Below are 19,341 nucleotides of genomic sequence, written 5' to 3' on the forward strand. Positions count from 1 at the left end.
GGAGACAGAAACTCAGAGAGAAGCAACAGTGAGAAAAATTGCTAATTAAGCAAAGACACAAACATGTACCTTGAGCAGCCTCCCTAAATACTTGAGACTACAAGGATGTGCAACCTCTTTGCATTTTTTTAGAGCATCAATGGACTAGAAAGAAATACCTGCCTAGGGAGAAAGGCTGTTTTTGAGTATAGTGCAGATATAACATTTATGAGACAAAAAGGTGAAAGATGGGAGGAAAGAGGTAAGGGAAGGAGAAAAATTCTTGAATCCCACAGAGAACTACATTATATTCTGCCATAAACAAAACAAAAAACAAAAAAGTTGTCTACTGGAGACACCATGTATAAGCGACTGAAAATTGCAACCATTAATCCCAGTTATGAACTGCTGGAGGTTTTGGTTTAAGGGTGTTTTTTTATATAAAGAAGGTTGTGTTTAAAAATTTAGGACAAAATTTTCCTCTATTATCCACCCAGCAGATCTGAGCTCTGATATCCTCCTCTTTCCATGTGCTCTGGACTCCCACTTCCATGACAATAGGAGCTAACTCAAGTGGGGAAATCGAAAGATGGAGCTCCTGTTGACATGAACATGGGAGTTTTCAGTGCACAGGGAGAACCAATATTAGAGTTAAGAGCTTCTGTGTAACTCTGAGAATGGAATTTGCCCTTTACAGGACATACAGTATATTTGAGGCAGATGTTTTTTAAAATTGATCTTCTGGAAAGCATGCAGTACTAAGTAATTTCCCCGAGTTCATTCTCCTTCCCATATTGCCACTCTATTATTATTGCCCATGTTGCCACTCTAAGGCACCCTGAGTGATGCTTGTGCATTCAAAGGGCAAAGCAAAAATTCTCATCTAAATAAAGATATAAAATTCAGCAAATTTTTGAAATCTCAATCCTATTACCTCAGTATTTAGATATCTGCGTTGTATATTGCTGAGAAAGTTTGATACTGGGAGCTCTTTCAGCTTTTTTGTAGATTTTGTCAGTTTGAAAAAGAAAACTGGATTAGAATTTGTATTCTTTTCCAGGATCAGAATTGATGTCTTTTGTGCTTTGTCGTTTGTCTCACACACACAGAGTAATCTTGCTTTGCAAAAGCATGCTGTATGCAGAAATTCAGGTGCAATGATAAAAACACAATAATAGAAAGTTAGGGTTTTGTTTTTGTTTTTAATTATTTCCTAACAACAAAAATGAAGCCATAGAGTTCAAGGATCCTTGCATTCCACGGAACAATGTGATGTCAGCATATGTCACATGCCAAAGATTCTAAAATACTAACTTTCCAATGGCACTTGCTCTGTGATATCAGTGGAACTTAACATTCATATGATCATCTATTCAACCCTTTTGGTTTCAGAAACTCATGTTAAATCCACAATTGGCAGCTTGGTGCTTTAAACACTTGGGCTGTGTCCATTTCAGTGAACTTGGGAAACGCTCTTGTGTTTTGTCACTGAGTTCCACAGCTTTCACTGCAACAGTGAAAAAGCAGGGTTTTTTCCCCAGCAACTGTTTGAAGTCTCCTCTCTACCCTGTTGTATTTACCTGAACTAAATTCTTACAGAAAGCAATCTGAGAAAGAGAAACAGTACTAGAAAAAAAATCTACTATGAGAAAATCTCCCCCTGATTCCAATACCCCATTAGAATCCCAAACGTGAAGTGCTGTTGCATTCAATTTAAATGAGACATTTCGAAGCTGAATGAAATGAATGCAATTGTTTCTGAAAAGCAGATTACAAATAAAGAAATAGAAAGATTAAATGGGGACATTATTGTTCAACAGATGGTGTCAGAATCACAGCATCATGTTTTTCTCTTTCCTTAATTCAAGAAAGTGAACACCAGTAATCAATCATCACTGATTAACTAATTATGGTATACTAACATTTTAAAATTGATGGGAAATCTGCATTTAAAAACTAAGCCCCGTTCCTGCTTTCTCCCCCTTTTCTGTAAGCCCACGGCATTCCAATACAGTTTCAGGTTGTAAAACAGATTTCTACATTACTAACCTTTAAGCACCACTTTTTTAAAAACACACACACACACACGCACACACACCAAAAGCAATTGGTTTCCAACAGGCTGGATAATAAGTCTTTTGACCTGCATTCTTCTCTGACCCATTAAGGTCACCTCTGTGCTCGGGCATATAGCTGACTTAGGAAATGCCTCCAAGTCCTGCATTTCATCTCCTGCCCACTCAAAATAAAGCTTTCTTTAAATGTGTCTGTACAGGTCCCAAAAGACCAGGGAGGCATCCCTGTAGTGGGCAATGGAGGGACAGAAGCTTCTGCCTTTATTAATGAATGCAGACCATTATGAGTCTGGCTGGCTCCTGCGCTGTTCCCAGAAGCATATACTGTACGTGACTTAAAATGCTAGAATATTGACACAAAGCGAGCCAGGCAACCCTAAGGAAAATTACTCCTTGGATATAATGTAGGCTCGTAACAGCTATTAGAGTACAAAATAAAACCCTCCGGGATCAAACTGACATATACAGCATTCTACCTACTCCTCAAACATTAGAAGAATTTCTTTGTGAAGGCATTCTCAAGGACAGCATTAAACTGACTTTTGTAGCAATCTGCAACAGCTTTTTGGCTTACAGCTTTTAGTACTAAATCTCTAGTTTGAATCAATATAAGTACTATATCCTCCACATTAATCAATACATTTGGTTCAATACACATTCTATTAAATTATACTTTCTAATCAAGGTTTTCTCCTTCTCTTTCTCCCCCCCCCCCCAATCCATTGCTCCCTTCTTCCAAACCTCTTACTGATAGCTTTCAGTTTGTCCTCGGAAAATGGCAGGATACTTGGTGGGGGTGGGAGAGATGGGGATGAAGCAAAAATGGGCAAACCCAGCATACCCCAATTACAAGCCCTAATGCCAAGCAGGTGGTTTGATTTCAATAAGATTTCCAGAACTTCCAATCTTAGCTTTCAGGATTGATGATAAAACTGGACAAAGAAATGTTCAAGAACACAAAAAAGGAGATGCACCAAGCAAGGGGGTGGGGAAGGTTTCAATTTTCATGTTGGTTAAACAAAAAATGACTAAAGGAGAGGGGCAAAACTCAATAGTGAAGGCAAATGAGTAAAAAAAACACACCACAGTCAGAGAGGAATTCAGTTATCCATGACCTGGTAACGTGCAGCTCCCTTTGAAAAAGCTCAGTTGGTTCAGAATATGCTAACTGGAACTGGCTATGTGAGTGCTTTTATCTGGCTTCCTGTCCATTTCTGGGCCCAATACAAAGTGTTTGACCTTCAAGTCTCCTCATGGCTTGCAACCATGTACCTGAAGGGCTCAGTCGGTAAAGCATGACACTTAATCTCAGGGTCATGGATCCTAGCCCCACATTGAGCTAAAGATTCCTGCATTGCATCTGGTCCCCCACTGCAGGACCAGATGGCCTTTGTGGTCCCTTCCAACTCTATGATTCCTGTTTAGGGAAGTTTTTAATGTGTGACATTTTAATATATTTTTAATCTTTGTTGGAAGCCGCCCAGAGTGGCTGCGGAAACCCAGCCAGATGGGCGGGGTACAAATAAATTGTTGTTGTTGTTATATTCTATGACTGCTTCTTTTCACATGCATCTACCTACACCTTGAGAACATCAGCTGATGCCTTCTGTTGGGCGATCCATCAAGTGAGGGGCAAAGCGCCACAGCTGTTGAAAGGGCCTCTTCAGTGGCAGCACCCTGCCTGAGGAAGTACTCCTCAGAAGGGTTCACCTGGTGTCTATTCTAATGTATTTTTGGTGCCAGGCAGATGTATTTTTATTTCCCCAGGACCTTTAAATCTTTTAATGCCTGCTGTTAGCTCTTAAATCTATTTTTAGCACTGATGTTTTATTCTCTGCCCTGTTCTTGATTGTAACTTCAGGTTGTTTTAGCGCTTCATCACATTTTATTGAATAAATCCATTTTATTGTTGTAGCTTTTAATTTTTTTTTACTGTGTTAGCTGCCCCGGGAATGTATATTATAGGGTGATCTGCAAAAGTGAAAAATAAAATAAAAACAGAAGAGAAGCAAATGGGAAATGCTCACCTTCCATGGTGAATATCAGCTAGATGGAGAAGAGTGATAGACAAGTTTGCCTTGGCTAAAAAGCTCTACAAAGCTGACACTAGTTTTTGGGACCTGCTTGGGGTGGTATTGGGGGCTTAGGATCCTGTGAAATCATGGCCTCACCTCAAATGCCCCAGAAACACCTCATTTCAGCTCCCACCAGTGGTGGCACATTGCTGGCAGGGGATCTACACACATGGAGCTTTCTGTGGGCATACCGCACCATATTACTGTACCGTGTCCCTGGCAGTGTAAGTGCCATTCTACCAATGACCCTCCGACTCCATCAGCCGAGTAGTATGTATGCTGCTCCCTAAGGCTTGTCAGTCAACTGAATGCCAACTTCAAGACTGCAGCATAAGACAGCTTTACAAAATCAGGGGGAGGGGAAGAATCTTGGTTATGAATGGCCATTGTTTTTCATATCACAAAACTGTTTGAATAAAAGTTGGGTTGCTTCTCCAAGGTGCCTGGATATGAGATTACCTGAGAACCTTAGGTAAGCCTCTCTGAACTCCTCATAAGATCAGTGGGGAATAGGTAGAATTAAACAAATATTTGGAGAAGAGGATCTTGGCTCTAAGGAGTGCCAGTGAGATATTTAGATTTGTGAGGTAGATGTTACGAAGTAAAAGGGGTCAGTATAGAGCTTCAATCTATATAGGACAAATTTTTCAATCATGGAACTACAGTGTGTCAAGACATCAAGCTACATTGCTAAACGATTTAGTGGAAACGTAGCCTTATAAAGTAGAGCAGTTTAATGCCAGAGCATGAAATGCTGTTGCATTCTGTGGGCAATGCCTTCCATTTATTTGTATGTTTTTCTCTGTAAAAGAAACTGCACTTTTATGTTTTTGGATTGGAACAGAGATTTCTCTCTCCTCCCCACCCCCAGTTTACAATGAACCTGAAAAGAAACTGCTGAATTTTCTTTTGGCATTTAACACCATTCTACACAGCACTATATCACTATCACAGAGAAAGGTGAGAGAGCATAGCAAAAGTCAAGGCGAGAAACAGAAAGAAAATGAGGGCAGAAACCAACTTTTTCTTCCTCTATCTTTCAGATTTATTTTTTGGAGAATAATTAACTGGAATCTTCAAAATTAATTGGTCTTTACTAATCTCTTCTCAGTATTCGTAACTGGAAGGGAGTGCTTTTGGTTCACTCATCCCAAACTAGACTCTGTCACTAGCAAAAGACTGTGTCAACTGTGATAAAAATCAACACCATTACATATTTAAAGACCTGCAAGTAGGTTTGGACTGAACATAGTTTTGGTACCTTTAATACTTCTGTGTAAGGGAGGAGCTCCTGCAGTGAGTAGGAGCTTTTTTGCTCTGATGTTGCCATGCCTACCTGCCTTCCCAATTCCCAGCAAGGGAGCAAAGAGAGGGTAAGTGGACAACAGCAGCATTGTGAAAGCAAAGAATTTGCCACTCAAGAGTACCAGAGCTATACTTGAGCTCTGGCATATACAATCGTTTATGCCTAGGTCTCTAGTCCGATCTATTCATACAGCTGAATGAGGCAGTCAGGTGGACTGCACTGCTTCAAGACTAGAATTGAAGACATCATTTTTGAACGCTTCCCTCCATTAAAATTTCCTGCAAACAGTAAAATCAACACAGCAGGGAAAGGCTGGGTTAGAAACTCTCTTTCTGATTAAAAGAACAAAAACAGCAGGATTTTCTACAGTTTTTAAAACATAGGTGAACTTTCGAAAGTTCCCACATTGGCAGCAGCAGAGTCCGTTCAACTGTTTCAATATTCTGCTAACTGTATAGGCCCAGCCTTGGATTTATTCACAGAGCTTAGGCCTTGCAGATCAGAAGGTCGGCGGTTCGAATCCCCGTGACGGGGTGAGCTCCCGTTGCTCGGTCCCTGCTCCTGCCCACCTAGCAGTTTGAAAGCACCTCAAAGTGCAAATAGATAAATAGATACCGCTCCGGCAGGAAGGTAAACGGCGTTTCCGTGCACTGCTCTGGTTCACCAGAAGCGGCTTAGTCCTGCTGGCCACATGACCCGGAAGCTGTATGCCGGCTCCCTCGGCCAATAAAGCGAGATGAGCGCCGCAACCCCAGAGTCGGCCACGACTGGACCTAATGGTCAGGGGTCCCTTTACCTTTACCTTTACCTTTACCTTATACTGGCCACATTAGCCCTATTGGGGCATGCTGCTCATGTGTAAAGGCTACACATTACATGGAGATGGCTGTGCTAAGCTCTGTCCCCACTCTGCTGTGTCTGTCACTCTTCAGAAGTTGAAGGTTGAAATCTGTAGCAAAGAACCTCTTCTATTCATTGAGGTGGCACTGTGTGCCTTCTTCCCGATCACAATCACACTCCCTTCAGTCTTCTAACTGTATGGAAGAGGTGCAATTTACATGCCGCTCTGCCCAACCAAGGCAGAGGCAGGCGGGAGGGTGGCTCACCCAAGTTGAATAATATGCAGCCCCAGGCTGTCCACAAGCTGGGGAAGGTCTCGAGATGGAAAAATCTGATAAATGTACACAGGCCATCTACATGTGCTGGAACACTGAGTGTGATAGCAGGGTATGGCTAACATATACAGCACTGTTGTCTCTTTCCAAGGAACCTAACCCAAATCAAGTGGAAACTAATGCCTGAACAAGGCTTTGTGGGAAATCATACAGCTTGTCCAGTTCAGACAACAAGGCATGGTTGGACTGTGATGTCTGAATTGGGTCCACATGTTTGGGTCCACAGTTTTATCCTAAAATGAGTCAGGGCTCTGATGGGCACAGGACACTTTCTAACCTTGATAGAGCACAGCCTTGGTAAAATTAAGAGGTGGGAAGCTGGCAGGCTAGGCAGTGCCCTCTTGCTCAAACTTCTTGCACACATGTTGCTTTTGTTAGGCACAAAGTGCCTATGTTAAGCCCGGCCAGTTTGGAAAGAAAACAGAAGCCAGAGGAGGATATCGCCACATTTCTACGCCACAGCAGTTCCAGTACAGGAGAGCAACAAGAGACAGAAGGCTTCAATAGGCGAGACCATCTAATCAAATATTCAGGGATTAAGTCAGTGCATTATGGACAGATGTGTTCATGTGCCAGTTGTTTCTCTGCTTTAAATTTTTTTTTTTTTTGCCTTGTAATGTTTAATTTATCATGCTGGTGCTTTTTAAACTAGAACATCTGTAAACAAGCTTAAGTACGACCTCTCTCATTTTATATCCATGCACTGTGCTCCTTCTTCGTGCCTTAATTGTAGATACCTTCAAGACAAATCAATCTGCAGCAGGGAAAGAATGAAAAAGCAAAGGAACCTGACAAGCTGTAAGGTGTTTCTCTTTTACGGCACATGCATTCCCTGCTTGCTCAGTTCTGACTCGGGGAACACAACCCATGGTATGCGCATACTACTTCTTTATAGGTCAAAGCCAATTAAACAAATTACTACTAAATATTTAACAGCTCTGTTTAGTAATTAGTGGCAAATAATGGCAGCTTAAATTGATAATCACGCAGATGTTTTTAAAACTAAGCCAGCTATAAAGTTATTTGTATCTACTTAACAAGCTTTGTGCCTCTATATGTGGCAATAAATAGTTAATTTCTAATAATTCAATTCACCAAACTTTCATTTTTTTCCATTTAAAGAAAGGATAACATCTAGCTAACAGGATCAGCACATTCTCTTAACTAAGCCATTGCTAGCGTCTCCTATTATATCTTCTGTAATTTTCAATTACAGTCAACAGGGCAGCTGGATTGTTGCGTTCATCTTACTATGCCTTACATACACCCTCCTGTTAAATTCCACCTACCCGCCATTCATTAGCACTTGGATTTCTTGCAAATTATCCAGCCCTTCATTTCCTCCCATCAATCCCTCTGTACTGATATCTCTGCCATCTCTGAGCAGTAGAAGCAAGTGAGTCAAGACAATGCAAGGAAGAGAGAACCCTCTCATTGTGCTCCTGCAGAGAAAGTGGTTTCATAATGTCACAGACACTATGAAATAATTGGTTGGAAATAATTATGAGGCTGCAGAAGGCAAATCTGTCTGGTCAGGCTTCTGACATTCCCAAGTGATGGATATTGTCAGAAGCAAGACAGCAGTGAACCATACTGTGCAAGTTGGAGTTAACTCTTTATCAGCAAAAACACGATTAGCACAGACTTGGCAGAGTACCAGGCCTAACAAGCACAGCAACTCATCTTCAGTAGGTCTTGCCCCCCATGAAGCAGTTGCTGAGACTGAAGCTCCCACCTCCTCACAGCTGCCTAAAGTCTCGTCCTCTCCAGGTTTCCCCCCAAGCAATCAGAGACTGTGCCTCTGTGCCTGTCTTTGCTTCTCTCACTTCATGTCTCTTCTGTGAGATTGGGGGCAGGGCTTGTCACAGCAAGAGGAGGAGACACCCATGACTTTTCACCAGCCTGACTCATTTCTGCCTCTTCGTGGCTCTCATCCAAGCTTTCTGCTTCCGCTTCTGCCTCTGATTCTGAACGGCTCTCTGCCACAGACTCTACCAGCTCACTAAGCCTTGTTACCTCTTCAGCTTCTGACATCTCTTCTTCCCCATCTTCTCCCTGTGGCCACTCATTATTGTCCCACCATCACTCCCTAGGGTCTGAGCCTTCTTCCCTTGGTGGTTCCCCATCTGGTTCCTCCCATCATTCCTCTGCGACCAATCAGTCCATATCTCCAATCAGCCTCAACCAATTTGGCCAATAGTCAGGAATGAGGGGAGTTGTCGTCCAAAATATTTGGAGGGCACCAGGTTGGAGAAAGCTGTTCTAAACAATGGTCCATCTATTTATAAATACAAATGATGAGACATTTACATTTTTTTCCTGAAGGTCAAGAATTCAGGATGCACTGTAAAAAACCACAAACTTCCAAAACACAAACACAGAAGAGAAAAATTGGAATGAGTTTTCTGTGACATGTTATAAAAGACAATAACATTTTATGTCCTTATTGTGGATCTTGGCTGTAAACTTGTAGTGTCCTCATTCTCTGCTGCCTTGCCCCTGGTGTAATCACTTACACTTGTGCAAAGTGAGTGGAAAATGCTACCAAAGCAGAGTACTGGAGTTTTATAGCTACTCTGTTCAACAGTGGCTGACTGCTCCAGGGGCAAAAGTAATAGAAAATTGTGCACGGAAATTTTCTGATTTTTTTGTGGAAACCGCTATTACCATATCCCCTCCACAGTTATCAGTCAGCATCTTTCTTCCTCTTGAGAGTTGTTCCAGTCTCCTAAAAATAATTGATATCTCCGGCGTATGGAAGCTTATGTTCAGAATGTCCAAGACTCTCATTGCTACAACACCAGAGCAGTTCACAATCTATAGTGTTTCCAGCTTTACAATGCACTCTGCTATTACAATGTTATCGCTTCATAGAAGGAAATAGTGCAGAAATGCAGTTTCCTACATAAAGTTATCCACTGACTCAGACTGATATGATAGTTCAGGAGTTAATCAGTTATGGACGATCAGGACAATTGCTCCCCACAATATTAAAGTATAGTGCTGTAAGTCAAGGCCTGATTACAGAGCATATTGCCATAAATTCATTAAATAGCATTAGTTCCCCTCATATGCAAAGGTGCATTGTCTAGAATAGAAAGTTGCTTAAAGGGGAAAGTAACTGGAAGATGGAAGAAAACAGATGGTGGAAATAGGAGGTGTGCTTGAAATGAAAGTGCTTCAAAAGCTGACTACAAATACACCCACATTAATGAGTGTTTATACTCATTAGTCCCTTTCTCCACCTCTTTCTCTGCACTTCCTGTTTCACATGCATTCATTAGTGACCTCTTCTCTTGTCCTTTGGGCAGGTGTTCTTCTCTCCCACTCGCTTCCATCTTAAGATGCTGAGAACAGGTGGCCATTAGTTGTTTGCCTTATAAATCGAAATATTGCATGGTTTTCTACTACTTTTTAAACCCCCTGAAATTAATGGACCTAACTTAATCCTTCTCCTTAATTTCAATGGGTCTATTCTGTGTAAAACCCATCTGATTACCACCTACTGATGTTGAATGTCTGTCCCTGTTTCTTTCTTCTATCCCATGTTGCTGCAATTACCTTTAAATAAGGAAAACCTTGGCTCAAAGTGAAAAGAACTCTGTATAAGGCTAGCTGCACCATGTCTGTGTGGCAATATGTCCCTTCACCTGTCCCACCACATGTTGCAAACCCCCCCCCCCCCAGATCTGTGTTGTGGAGCTCTGATGGAACGACTGTACTATATATCTCATGTTCCTATGTAACATGCAATCAAAGCTACTGCATTAGATGAGGCAGGAACGCTTCCATCTAATTAAAGCAACTCTTTAAAGTGAAACATTGTCTTGATCCTAGAATAAAGGCAGAATCTTGTCTATCAGAAGGCGATTCATCATCCTACCGCACGCTTACACCATTTGAAAAAGCAAGCTATAAACAAGCAGACACAGTAATGCTGCTACGCATAAAGGGGCAGCCAACAGGAGGCCTCCTTTCTAATCAGTACTCAAAGGAATCTGTCATAGTGAAGTGGCACTTACTCTAATTTAAAGCTCTTATGGTTACTTTACCTTTGCAAAATGTATAAACTAATAACTTTGCTAAACTGCCTTGGCATTCAAAATATATAAACAACAAAAGCACAACAGCAAAGGCTTGAGCTTAAAAGGCAGGAGAGAGAGAGCAGCTTCGCCCAGAATCTGCTCTTGCCAGCATGGAAAGAAAACATGGGATTCGGGGTTGTGTTATGCTTGAAGTTCCCACAGTTCAAAAACATCTCCACGACAGATCCTCCATGTCAGCAAGATCTCTGCTGTCATACCATCACGTGCCAACTCTTATTGCTGCTGCAATTTCTGTTTCGCTTCTTGAAAAACTACCTGTAGCTCAGTTATCAAGTCATATTTGCCATACAGAATGTACCAAAGAGAAGCTGAATTCTAACCTTTCCCATAATGCAGACATGTTTGTGCTGCTTGCTGTCCGCTGTAACATTTGCTTGTAACTTCATGAGTCCGGCATATTTATTATGTACAGCAGCCATTCTCAAATGTCAGCATGCACAATACGTTTGCTAAAATGTGAAATGGCATATACCTATGTTCCATGTTTGTATGCTTGTCTACATTTGCCTTTTTATCCTGAACCACTCTGGCAGGGTAGCTTTATTTATTTAGGCATTTATGCCTCACCCTTCTGGGGCAAATGCACTACCCAGGGTGGCTTACAACATTTTTTTTAAAAAAGAAATCATAAAACATGAAAAGAAAATCAAGAAATGTTATAGTACAGAGTGCATAGGATTGCAGCCTGAAAGCCACCTTTCAGTATTTGTCATCCAATGGCATGAAAGTAATGTCAGAAGCCCTAGGCCACATGGAGAGAATGCCCACTGAAACTTCTTCCTCATACACACCAGGGTCACCCCTTCTGGAAACTGGGGTGTATGTGGTTGGCAAAGGTACCACTAGAAAACTGAGAATGTGCAATAGGTGGCATTTTAGAAAAACAGTAATCTTTAACATCCTTCTCCTTCCCAGGGAAAGGAAAACATAGCAAGGGTTCCTGAGAAAGCATTCTTGTCATATCACCTACCAGCAAGACTAGTCCCTTCCCTTGTCTCACGCCAACTTGAATGTTTGCAATCCTTACAAACTAGTGCAATGCTGCCAAGGTAATTCAAACGATTCACTAGCAACTTGACTGTCTCAGATCAAACTAGTTTTACACCATGCATGGAGGGTGGGTGTGTGGGTGTTGCTGGGCAAAAAGGACTGAGGGGACTTCTTGCCTGAAAGGACAACAGCTACCAGGGGTTAACAGGACTACAAATTCATCAAAGGCTTGACTTCCATCTATACCTGCAATCCCGCTTCCCCCTTCTCTAGCACCCTAATGCAAACATAATTAAATTTGCCATTGGATTTAATCCATTTTTGTACTACTTCATAATAACCTAAACAAGGATTAAATTTATTCTACTGCTCTGACTGATTGTGGGGAGGTGGTAGGGGAAAGACTGAAGGCAGGAGGCTAAAGTCCAAACTGGGGAGTAGTCCGGTGGCGCCCGTCTGGAATATGCTCCCAGTCTGGATCAGAACCCTGTGCTAGTTTTTATGAGGGATGAAAATGGGCCCCTCCTAGCTGTTTATTGTCCATGAAAGTGCTATTTACTTCCTGTGGCTTGGCCATGACTTACTGGAAGTGGTCTTGCAGTAGATAAGATAAAAGAGGGGAGGCCAGAGAGCAGCTGTACATAGACTTGAAATAGGGAAGGAGGCCAGTGGATGCAAGAGAGAAGGCTGCCTATGTTCAATGGTGCTGTGGCAAGTGATGAGGCAACATCCTGAACAATATTGTACAAAGGGGTAGCAGATTTCATTACACTCCCCTCTCAGCTCATTATGGAAAGTCTTGCCCACCCCTAGGCCACATATTCAGGGGAAGTAGGTCAGCTTATACTAGATCAAAACTAACAACTATTTAAAAGCTGCTCTGTATAGTGTCTTATTTTAGACAAAACAAGTTTGTACTGAGTATGAGAAGACTGCATTGCATTCATCTGCAAATGTGATATTCTACTTTTCATGCTATTGTAAAGCAGTTAAAATTCAAAAAAATTACACCTTCCCACATAAATAGAGCAAAATGAAAACTGACTTTAAGCATAAAATCAGTTGCATATGTATATACCGAGCAGCAGAAAGGTTTGCCATCTCTTCGTAGACAAGACTACTTTGTAGACATTTTTTTTTTTTTAAAATCAAAGCATTTGCTCTGTTAAAAACCATTTTAGGGCAATAGTGTGAGTTACAATGCTGTTTGTAGCAGAACGCACATCACTTTATGCTGACCTGACAGTACATTCCTTCAAACCCACTTTGGGAACATAATAAAAAAGCCAAATTTGCAAGACTGTACAAAACTTTTGCTGTTAGTAACGTATATATCACACAAATTACAGCAGGCTGCGCATTCATAATGTTTTGTACTGATCCTAGTAAGTCAGCCTTTATTTTGAAATGTAAAGCCAGCAAAGTAAATCTGTGAGAATTATTTTCCTCAGAAAACATAATTAATTCTACTGATAGGTTATAATTCAAGGAAGAAGAAAATGATTCTGCATGTGTGAGGGGAAATGACACAGAAACACAAAATGCCATTTACATCCGATTCCATTCATAGTGGGATCCTATTCATCACACAGCATTTAGCCCATACAGGAATATTTTCCTGCAGGTATGGTGTAAATCTAGTTCCTTGGTAACTGACAACTGAAGTCACACAGTCTTGAAAGGCTGAACCTCCAAACTGGGCTAAATCTCAGTGATTTGTCCTCATTTAATTTTTCTTCATCTGTATCTGTATTTGCCCCATTTTTAACTGTTTAAACATTATTAGATCTTAAGCAATTCAGCGTTTTTAAATATTATTTCACCTGTCAAGAAACAATCCAGGCATGTCGTACCCTTTCGGCTTTTTGTTCTTGTTTGCCGGGCATGGTGTTTGGTGAACTTGCCTCCAGATCATTCTATACCAGATGTACAGTTAGACGAAAAGTCACTCTTCTATCTCAAAACACTTGTGTGATCTGAAGCCTAGTGCCTTGTCAGTCCTGTTCCTTCCCTCTGAAGGCCCTGCTTTGGGGCGGCTTGGGGGTCGATTTAGAAATGAGACGATTTTTCTACATGGCTTCAGAAAAGAGATTCTGATCTGACTAGTTGATCTGCACACTCTAGGACACAGCATTAATTTTGCACAGGGTGACGAGGCATCCAAAAGAAGTGCATGAGGCTCATACAGTGGGTGACTATGATTGCTTGGGAATTTTTATTTCCAGAGGGAAGCTAGGTAGCAAAATATCTGGGACTGACCCTGGATGCTCAGACCTGGACCCTGGTGCATTTCCAGCTACTCTGGTGCACAGATAGTAAATTTAAGAACAGTGCACTGAGTTTATGTTAGAGGTCATGGTCTTGTTGCATTTTGACCCAGGTTAATTCATTCTTCAGAGGCTATAAAACAGAATCTTGAATGGACACCACTTCTCTCCCTCTCTCCCCCCCCACTCCCACCCCCAATTTTGGCCCCTGTAGCTTTCTTAAAACAGAGTGAGTGGGGTGGCCCCCTCCCCCCCTGTAATTTGTAGTTTGGCCCTCGGAGTCAGTGACAGAGTAAGAATTAGGAGGAAGTTCCAGGCGTTCTGTCTAGCGTTAAATCCACACTCTGCCTCTCAATGAATACATTGAAGTAATCCTCGGAATTCCATCTGTACACTGCTTCCCCACACAAAATAGATTACTACTTGTCATCTTTCATAATCTCCCCTACTTGTTTTACCTTCTTCCACCCTCTCTCTCCAACTATACATATTATAAATGGTTGAAAGGTTATGTAGTACTTGTTTTCTCATTGCTGAGATGAGAGCGAGAGAGAGAGAGAGAGAGAGAGAGAGAGAGAGAGACTGTGTTTTGTAAGCATTCCTATGAAGCATCCTCTCTGTGTGTGCATGTGCTGGAAGACAAGCCCAATGAAACGAAGGGAGGGAGATGCTGAACAACACCGCACAAAGTTGCCGACTGTTCGGCTACAAGCCAGAAAATGAATCCAATTTTTCATTCTGTCATTATAAATATTTCAGTGCAAATGGTACTGATTTTCTGCAACTGTGGTTAAGCAGAGGGCCTCTGAGTGAATATTTTTTTAAAAAAATAAAACAGAAAGGGAAAAAAATAAAGAGTGAAAAATAAAAAGAGGAATACAGGAAAAAGAAATTAGCGTAGGCAACCAATTAATTCCTTCCCTTAAATGTACAAGACTGGGAGAAATTGTACAATGATGTAGCACATGACTCAAAGAAGGATGGGAAAAAAAACATTTACCCTGCTCTTCTTCTGACAGTTTCTCATAAAATATCTGCAGTCCATCTATCTTTTAGTACTCCAGGCTCCTCTGGAGAGCAGAAAATAGTAGTTTAAAGCTCACTTCTGTGCCAGTCTGCAGGAGATTGCTTTCCACAGGACCCCTGCTGATGGAGGCCTAGGGGAAGAGGCCCAGGAGTTATTCAATCAGCCCAAGACTCTGGGGCGGCTGGGGGTCCTTTGAGGGCTGATTATAAAGCTGCCCTCCTGTTGCCTGCCTCAGAACAGAACGAAATGAGCAGCCTCTTGCTGAGCAGATTCTGCAAGAAGGAATTTCACCTGTCATGGAGTTTGTCAGAATTTCAGGATTTATCTTGGTGCAAAATTAATAAAATACCAAGAAGGATTTCAACCTGACTACTCAGCCATGTCATCTCAAAGTGATCTTTCACCTAAGAAAACCTAGACACTGAGCTTCTCAAGTCATTTTTGCCCTACTTTATTATTATTTTTTTAAAAAAACCCATGGAACTTTTGTATGATGCTTCACTCACCATATGGTGCTTTTAAATATAATAATAAAAAAAGCCCAGGATTTTTATATAGAGCTATACTTGCGCTAACTCCAGTCAATGCCTGCAGTGTGATATACGGTGTCCATGTAATAGATAGAATGGGAGAAGGGAAGTCATGCTGTAGTTTCCGAACTCTCACTCTCTCTCTGTGTAACCAAGCTGGAAGATCTCCTGAAAGCTTCCCCTTTGTTTAATCAATTTTACTCATGTTCTGAAATGGCAGAATAGCAAAAGGGAAGGTGGATAAGCTTGCTGCTTCTTAAAAAAGCAACACCCACCTAGTACTGGCTGAGTGCTCCAGTGACCCAGGGGGCTGCCCACCTGAGAACATTAACATGATTTTATTTTGAAAAGCCCTTCCTCAGAGGAAAACAAGGAGTTAAAAAAATGGCATGGGCCATGTTGGAGAGGTTTATCACCAGCGACATCATACACACTATCCAATGGACGCTGAGATTCCTGCATGGCCATTTATACACACAGTGCTCCGAATGTCCTAGGAAGCTGGGGGTTGGAAATCAATGTCTTGTGGTCTGAGTGCTAGCAAAATGAACCATTCCCAAAACAGAAAAGCTTCCTTAAGGGAAGGTATTTCGATCCTGTGCAACAAATTCTTGGTTTTCTATCTTTTGTGCTATAAAACAAGGCAGAGAGTATGTAAAGACACTTCCAGTGGTGAGAAAAGAGAACTTCATCATAGTTACACAGCCTACCAATGTTCTGGGAGAAATCCTAGGTAGTTGCTAATGTTGAACATTTCACCTGACATTTGTGGATACTAAACCTCAGTGAAAAAAAAGCTCTGAAAGATTATAAACTCGCACAAACACAAAAGGTCATTTTTGCAATTCACAACACACTGAGCCTCTTATGATATCACATCTGTTAAAGTTATTCACAGGCAACTGAGGTCTAGATTTGATTTATGTTCTAAAGTTGTGTTAACAACAAACTGCATCGACACACACTGTGAAATCCATAAATATATTATTGTTGCATTGCTACTATCTGTATATCTATATTTTTCCATCTTATTTGCAGTCATAGAACCCAGGGCAGCAGCAAGGGGTCATGGTAATAAGAGTGCCATCCTAAATCTCTGTGGTCCAATTCTGACCCTCCTATTGTGTACTCCAGGCTCTTGTCACAGCTCAGTTCTCTTCAGACAGCCCTTTCACCCAATAAAAAATCTTCATATGGGGTCTATTTTAGAAACGACACTGTTTGCTTATATTTTCTGGTCATGTGATTCCCATGCCTTGGGAAACGTGGAGGCAATTAACTCTCTGACTCTGAGAGGGCTGCCTCAGTTCAGAGAGGAAATAAGCATGAGGGAAGCGAAAAATAGTTGCAGGCACAAATTAGGCAATGGGTGGGTAAATACTGTTCAGTTTGCTACATTTCAGGCAAATGTGGGATGCAAATGCTTCAAGAAATAAAAGGTCAGTGTGCCAACAAATCAGCAGAAGATCCAGAAAACTGACAAAAGCCATTTAGTTCATCACTTTTCCCATACAGAAATTCCATCAGGAAAGCAAAGCAAATTAGAGACTCCAAAGTCCTTTAAAAAGAGCCAGACACCCATCAGTATAGTGTTTTCAAAAACGGGGCCTATAATAAATCTCTCTTCTGGCTCTTTTCCATTTAGACGACAATTTAACATTAATACACACCATCAAGCCACTTCTACCAGGCAGAAGTACTTTGACAGTTTTAACACCAAGAGATCTCGCAGCAAAGAGAGCTGGCGAAGGCACGCAAGTGAATGCACAGATGGTGGGAGGGGATGCAGGGTGCTCTCAGCAGGCTACAGTAGAGATGCATTAACTCCACAGAGGGATAAGGACTTCCCACCAGTACAGTCATGAATTATAACTGAGCATGGGAGCGAGTTCTTACTGCCTGTCGCACAGCAAATATAGTGTTCCATTTTCCTGCACAATCACCTTTCACCTTGACAAACTCAAAGCAAAGCAAAATGCACTGCTAATATTTAATGGTACAGCATTTCTCTACATGGTATGGTATATATCTGCAGGAAGACACGCACAGACAGAGCGAGAAACTACCATTCAGACTGATATGCAGCCTATGTTTTGCTGATGTGTTTAGTAGAATAAATACATTACAAAACTAGGAAAGCAGCGGGGGGTGGGAGGAGCTGCCTTTTGAAGCTGTACATTGAAGTATCGTGTGAAGATGATATTTTGTGCCCTCAGGGCCAGTGCAAGATATTTTTCTTCCTGAGGGTGGAGCAGCAAACAGTGTCTCCCCCTCACTCTTGCCAAGTACCCTCTGTGAACTGTCCTGAGACCTCCAGATATACGGCGGTATATAAAGTCAACAACAACAACAACAACTCTAAAGTGCAAATTGTTTTGGCTTCTGAAGCAGAAAACGCCACAAACACTTCTGTCCCTCCTTTGAGGGAAAATACAGTGACAATTAACTAAACAGCTAATAATTTTCTCCCCTTTCATGACACTCAAAATCAGCTACCTGGGGCAACTGTCTCACTCTGCCTAATGGAAGAGCCGGCCTAAATTTTTCATGTAGCAGAAATAAATTACCTGTATGCACCGCCCAGAAAAGATCCAGAGGTAAATGCAACTTACTTAGGAAAATACTTTCAAATATGCAGAGCGATCAAGAGTAAAAAGCCATGGGTTGATCAAAAGCTAACTCACAAAACAAATTCTAAATAAAACCTGAAACCCTATCCTAAGACAAGCCTTACATAGCTAGCCCTGTTGCCCTTCTATACTGACGGGACAGTGGACACTGTTAGAGAAAAACATATAACACAAAACCAGTCCTGAATCCCATTGTCATGCTAAACTATGCCAATGGACAGGGCACCATGCCACTATGGAGACTTCACTGAAGTGGAACGATTATTAAGCAACGCCACATTGTAGAAAGTGTGCCCAACCCTCAGCTCTGAGTTGGACTATTTTAAAAGCCAACACAGATCAACAATGACAGGAAGGCATTAAACCATGTAAACCACGTGAAACTTGACCAGCAAGGCGAGCAAGACTCTGCCATGTATACTAAACTAAAGTTTGATTCTTTTAAAGAAGAAAGCCAGGACTTAAATTTAACTCATATGTAAATGATTAAGGCTGCTATTCTATCTCCTCTTACCAGGAAGTAAGTCTCATTGAGCTCAACGGGGCTTTCTTTTATGTAGACTTGTACAGGATTGCACCGTAAGTATGGAATTTAGCAGAAGAGAGGAAAGGCAATGGTCAGGAATCAGCTGTGCCACAGAGTCCTTTGTTTGAGTTATTTTACACGTTAATCAGTCTTAAAGCAGCAAATAAAATGCTCTGAGAATAAAGTCACGCCAAGCCTACTTCTTTATAGAATTTCTGGGACATGCTCCTTCATGAAATACTTGCCATGCTGTTACAAAATGATTGTATTTACATTTTTTTTAAAAAAAGATTCTGTACATCTCATCCCAAGAGAGAGCCATCCACTGCCAAATTGTATTGCCCTCAGTGCAGTCATCAATGGAAAAGATTTGTTGTTGTAGGCAGTTTAAGAATTCCACCACTTTTAAAGGGGGCGTTTATCCTGCCTTTCACTTTCGTTTAAAGCTTCAGTGTTCCCTGTTCTAAATGACAGCACCGCAAGCACTGCTTTTAAGCGCGATTCATCTTGCCTACCACATCTCAGGTTTTTACACAGAGCACCACTCTCTCTCCAACAATGGAGTCTTACTCCTTCATAGCTCCAGGGCAGAGACTATTACTAGCTGTAGACTTGCCGCCAAATATCACAATAAAGGATACAAATGTGAATTCCT

The 19,341-nt window shown here is 41.5% G+C and overlaps 1 protein-coding gene and 1 long non-coding RNA gene across 25 annotated transcripts in view; one reads left to right on the forward strand and one right to left on the reverse strand.

The window, feature by feature from the left end:
• LOC310766661 overlaps positions 1 to 5,879 on the forward strand; it is a 55,699-nt gene extending 49,820 nt beyond the window's left edge. Inside the window, exon 5 of one of the 2 annotated variants that reach the window (XR_014550317.1) lies at positions 3,643 to 5,879. This is a non-coding gene — a long non-coding RNA (uncharacterized lncRNA). The remainder of the gene's footprint in view (positions 1 to 3,642) is intronic. The other variant, XR_014550318.1, reaches the window with a different exon arrangement.
• Positions 1 to 19,341, reverse strand: part of ZNF521 (zinc finger protein 521) — a 283,782-nt gene that overhangs the window by 3,580 nt on the left and 260,861 nt on the right. The gene's annotated exons all lie outside the window — the stretch shown is intronic.

Source organism: Podarcis filfolensis (genome assembly GCF_964270895.1).
Source record: "Podarcis filfolensis genome assembly, chromosome: 7".
Lineage (NCBI taxonomy): Eukaryota > Metazoa > Chordata > Lepidosauria > Squamata > Lacertidae > Podarcis > Podarcis filfolensis.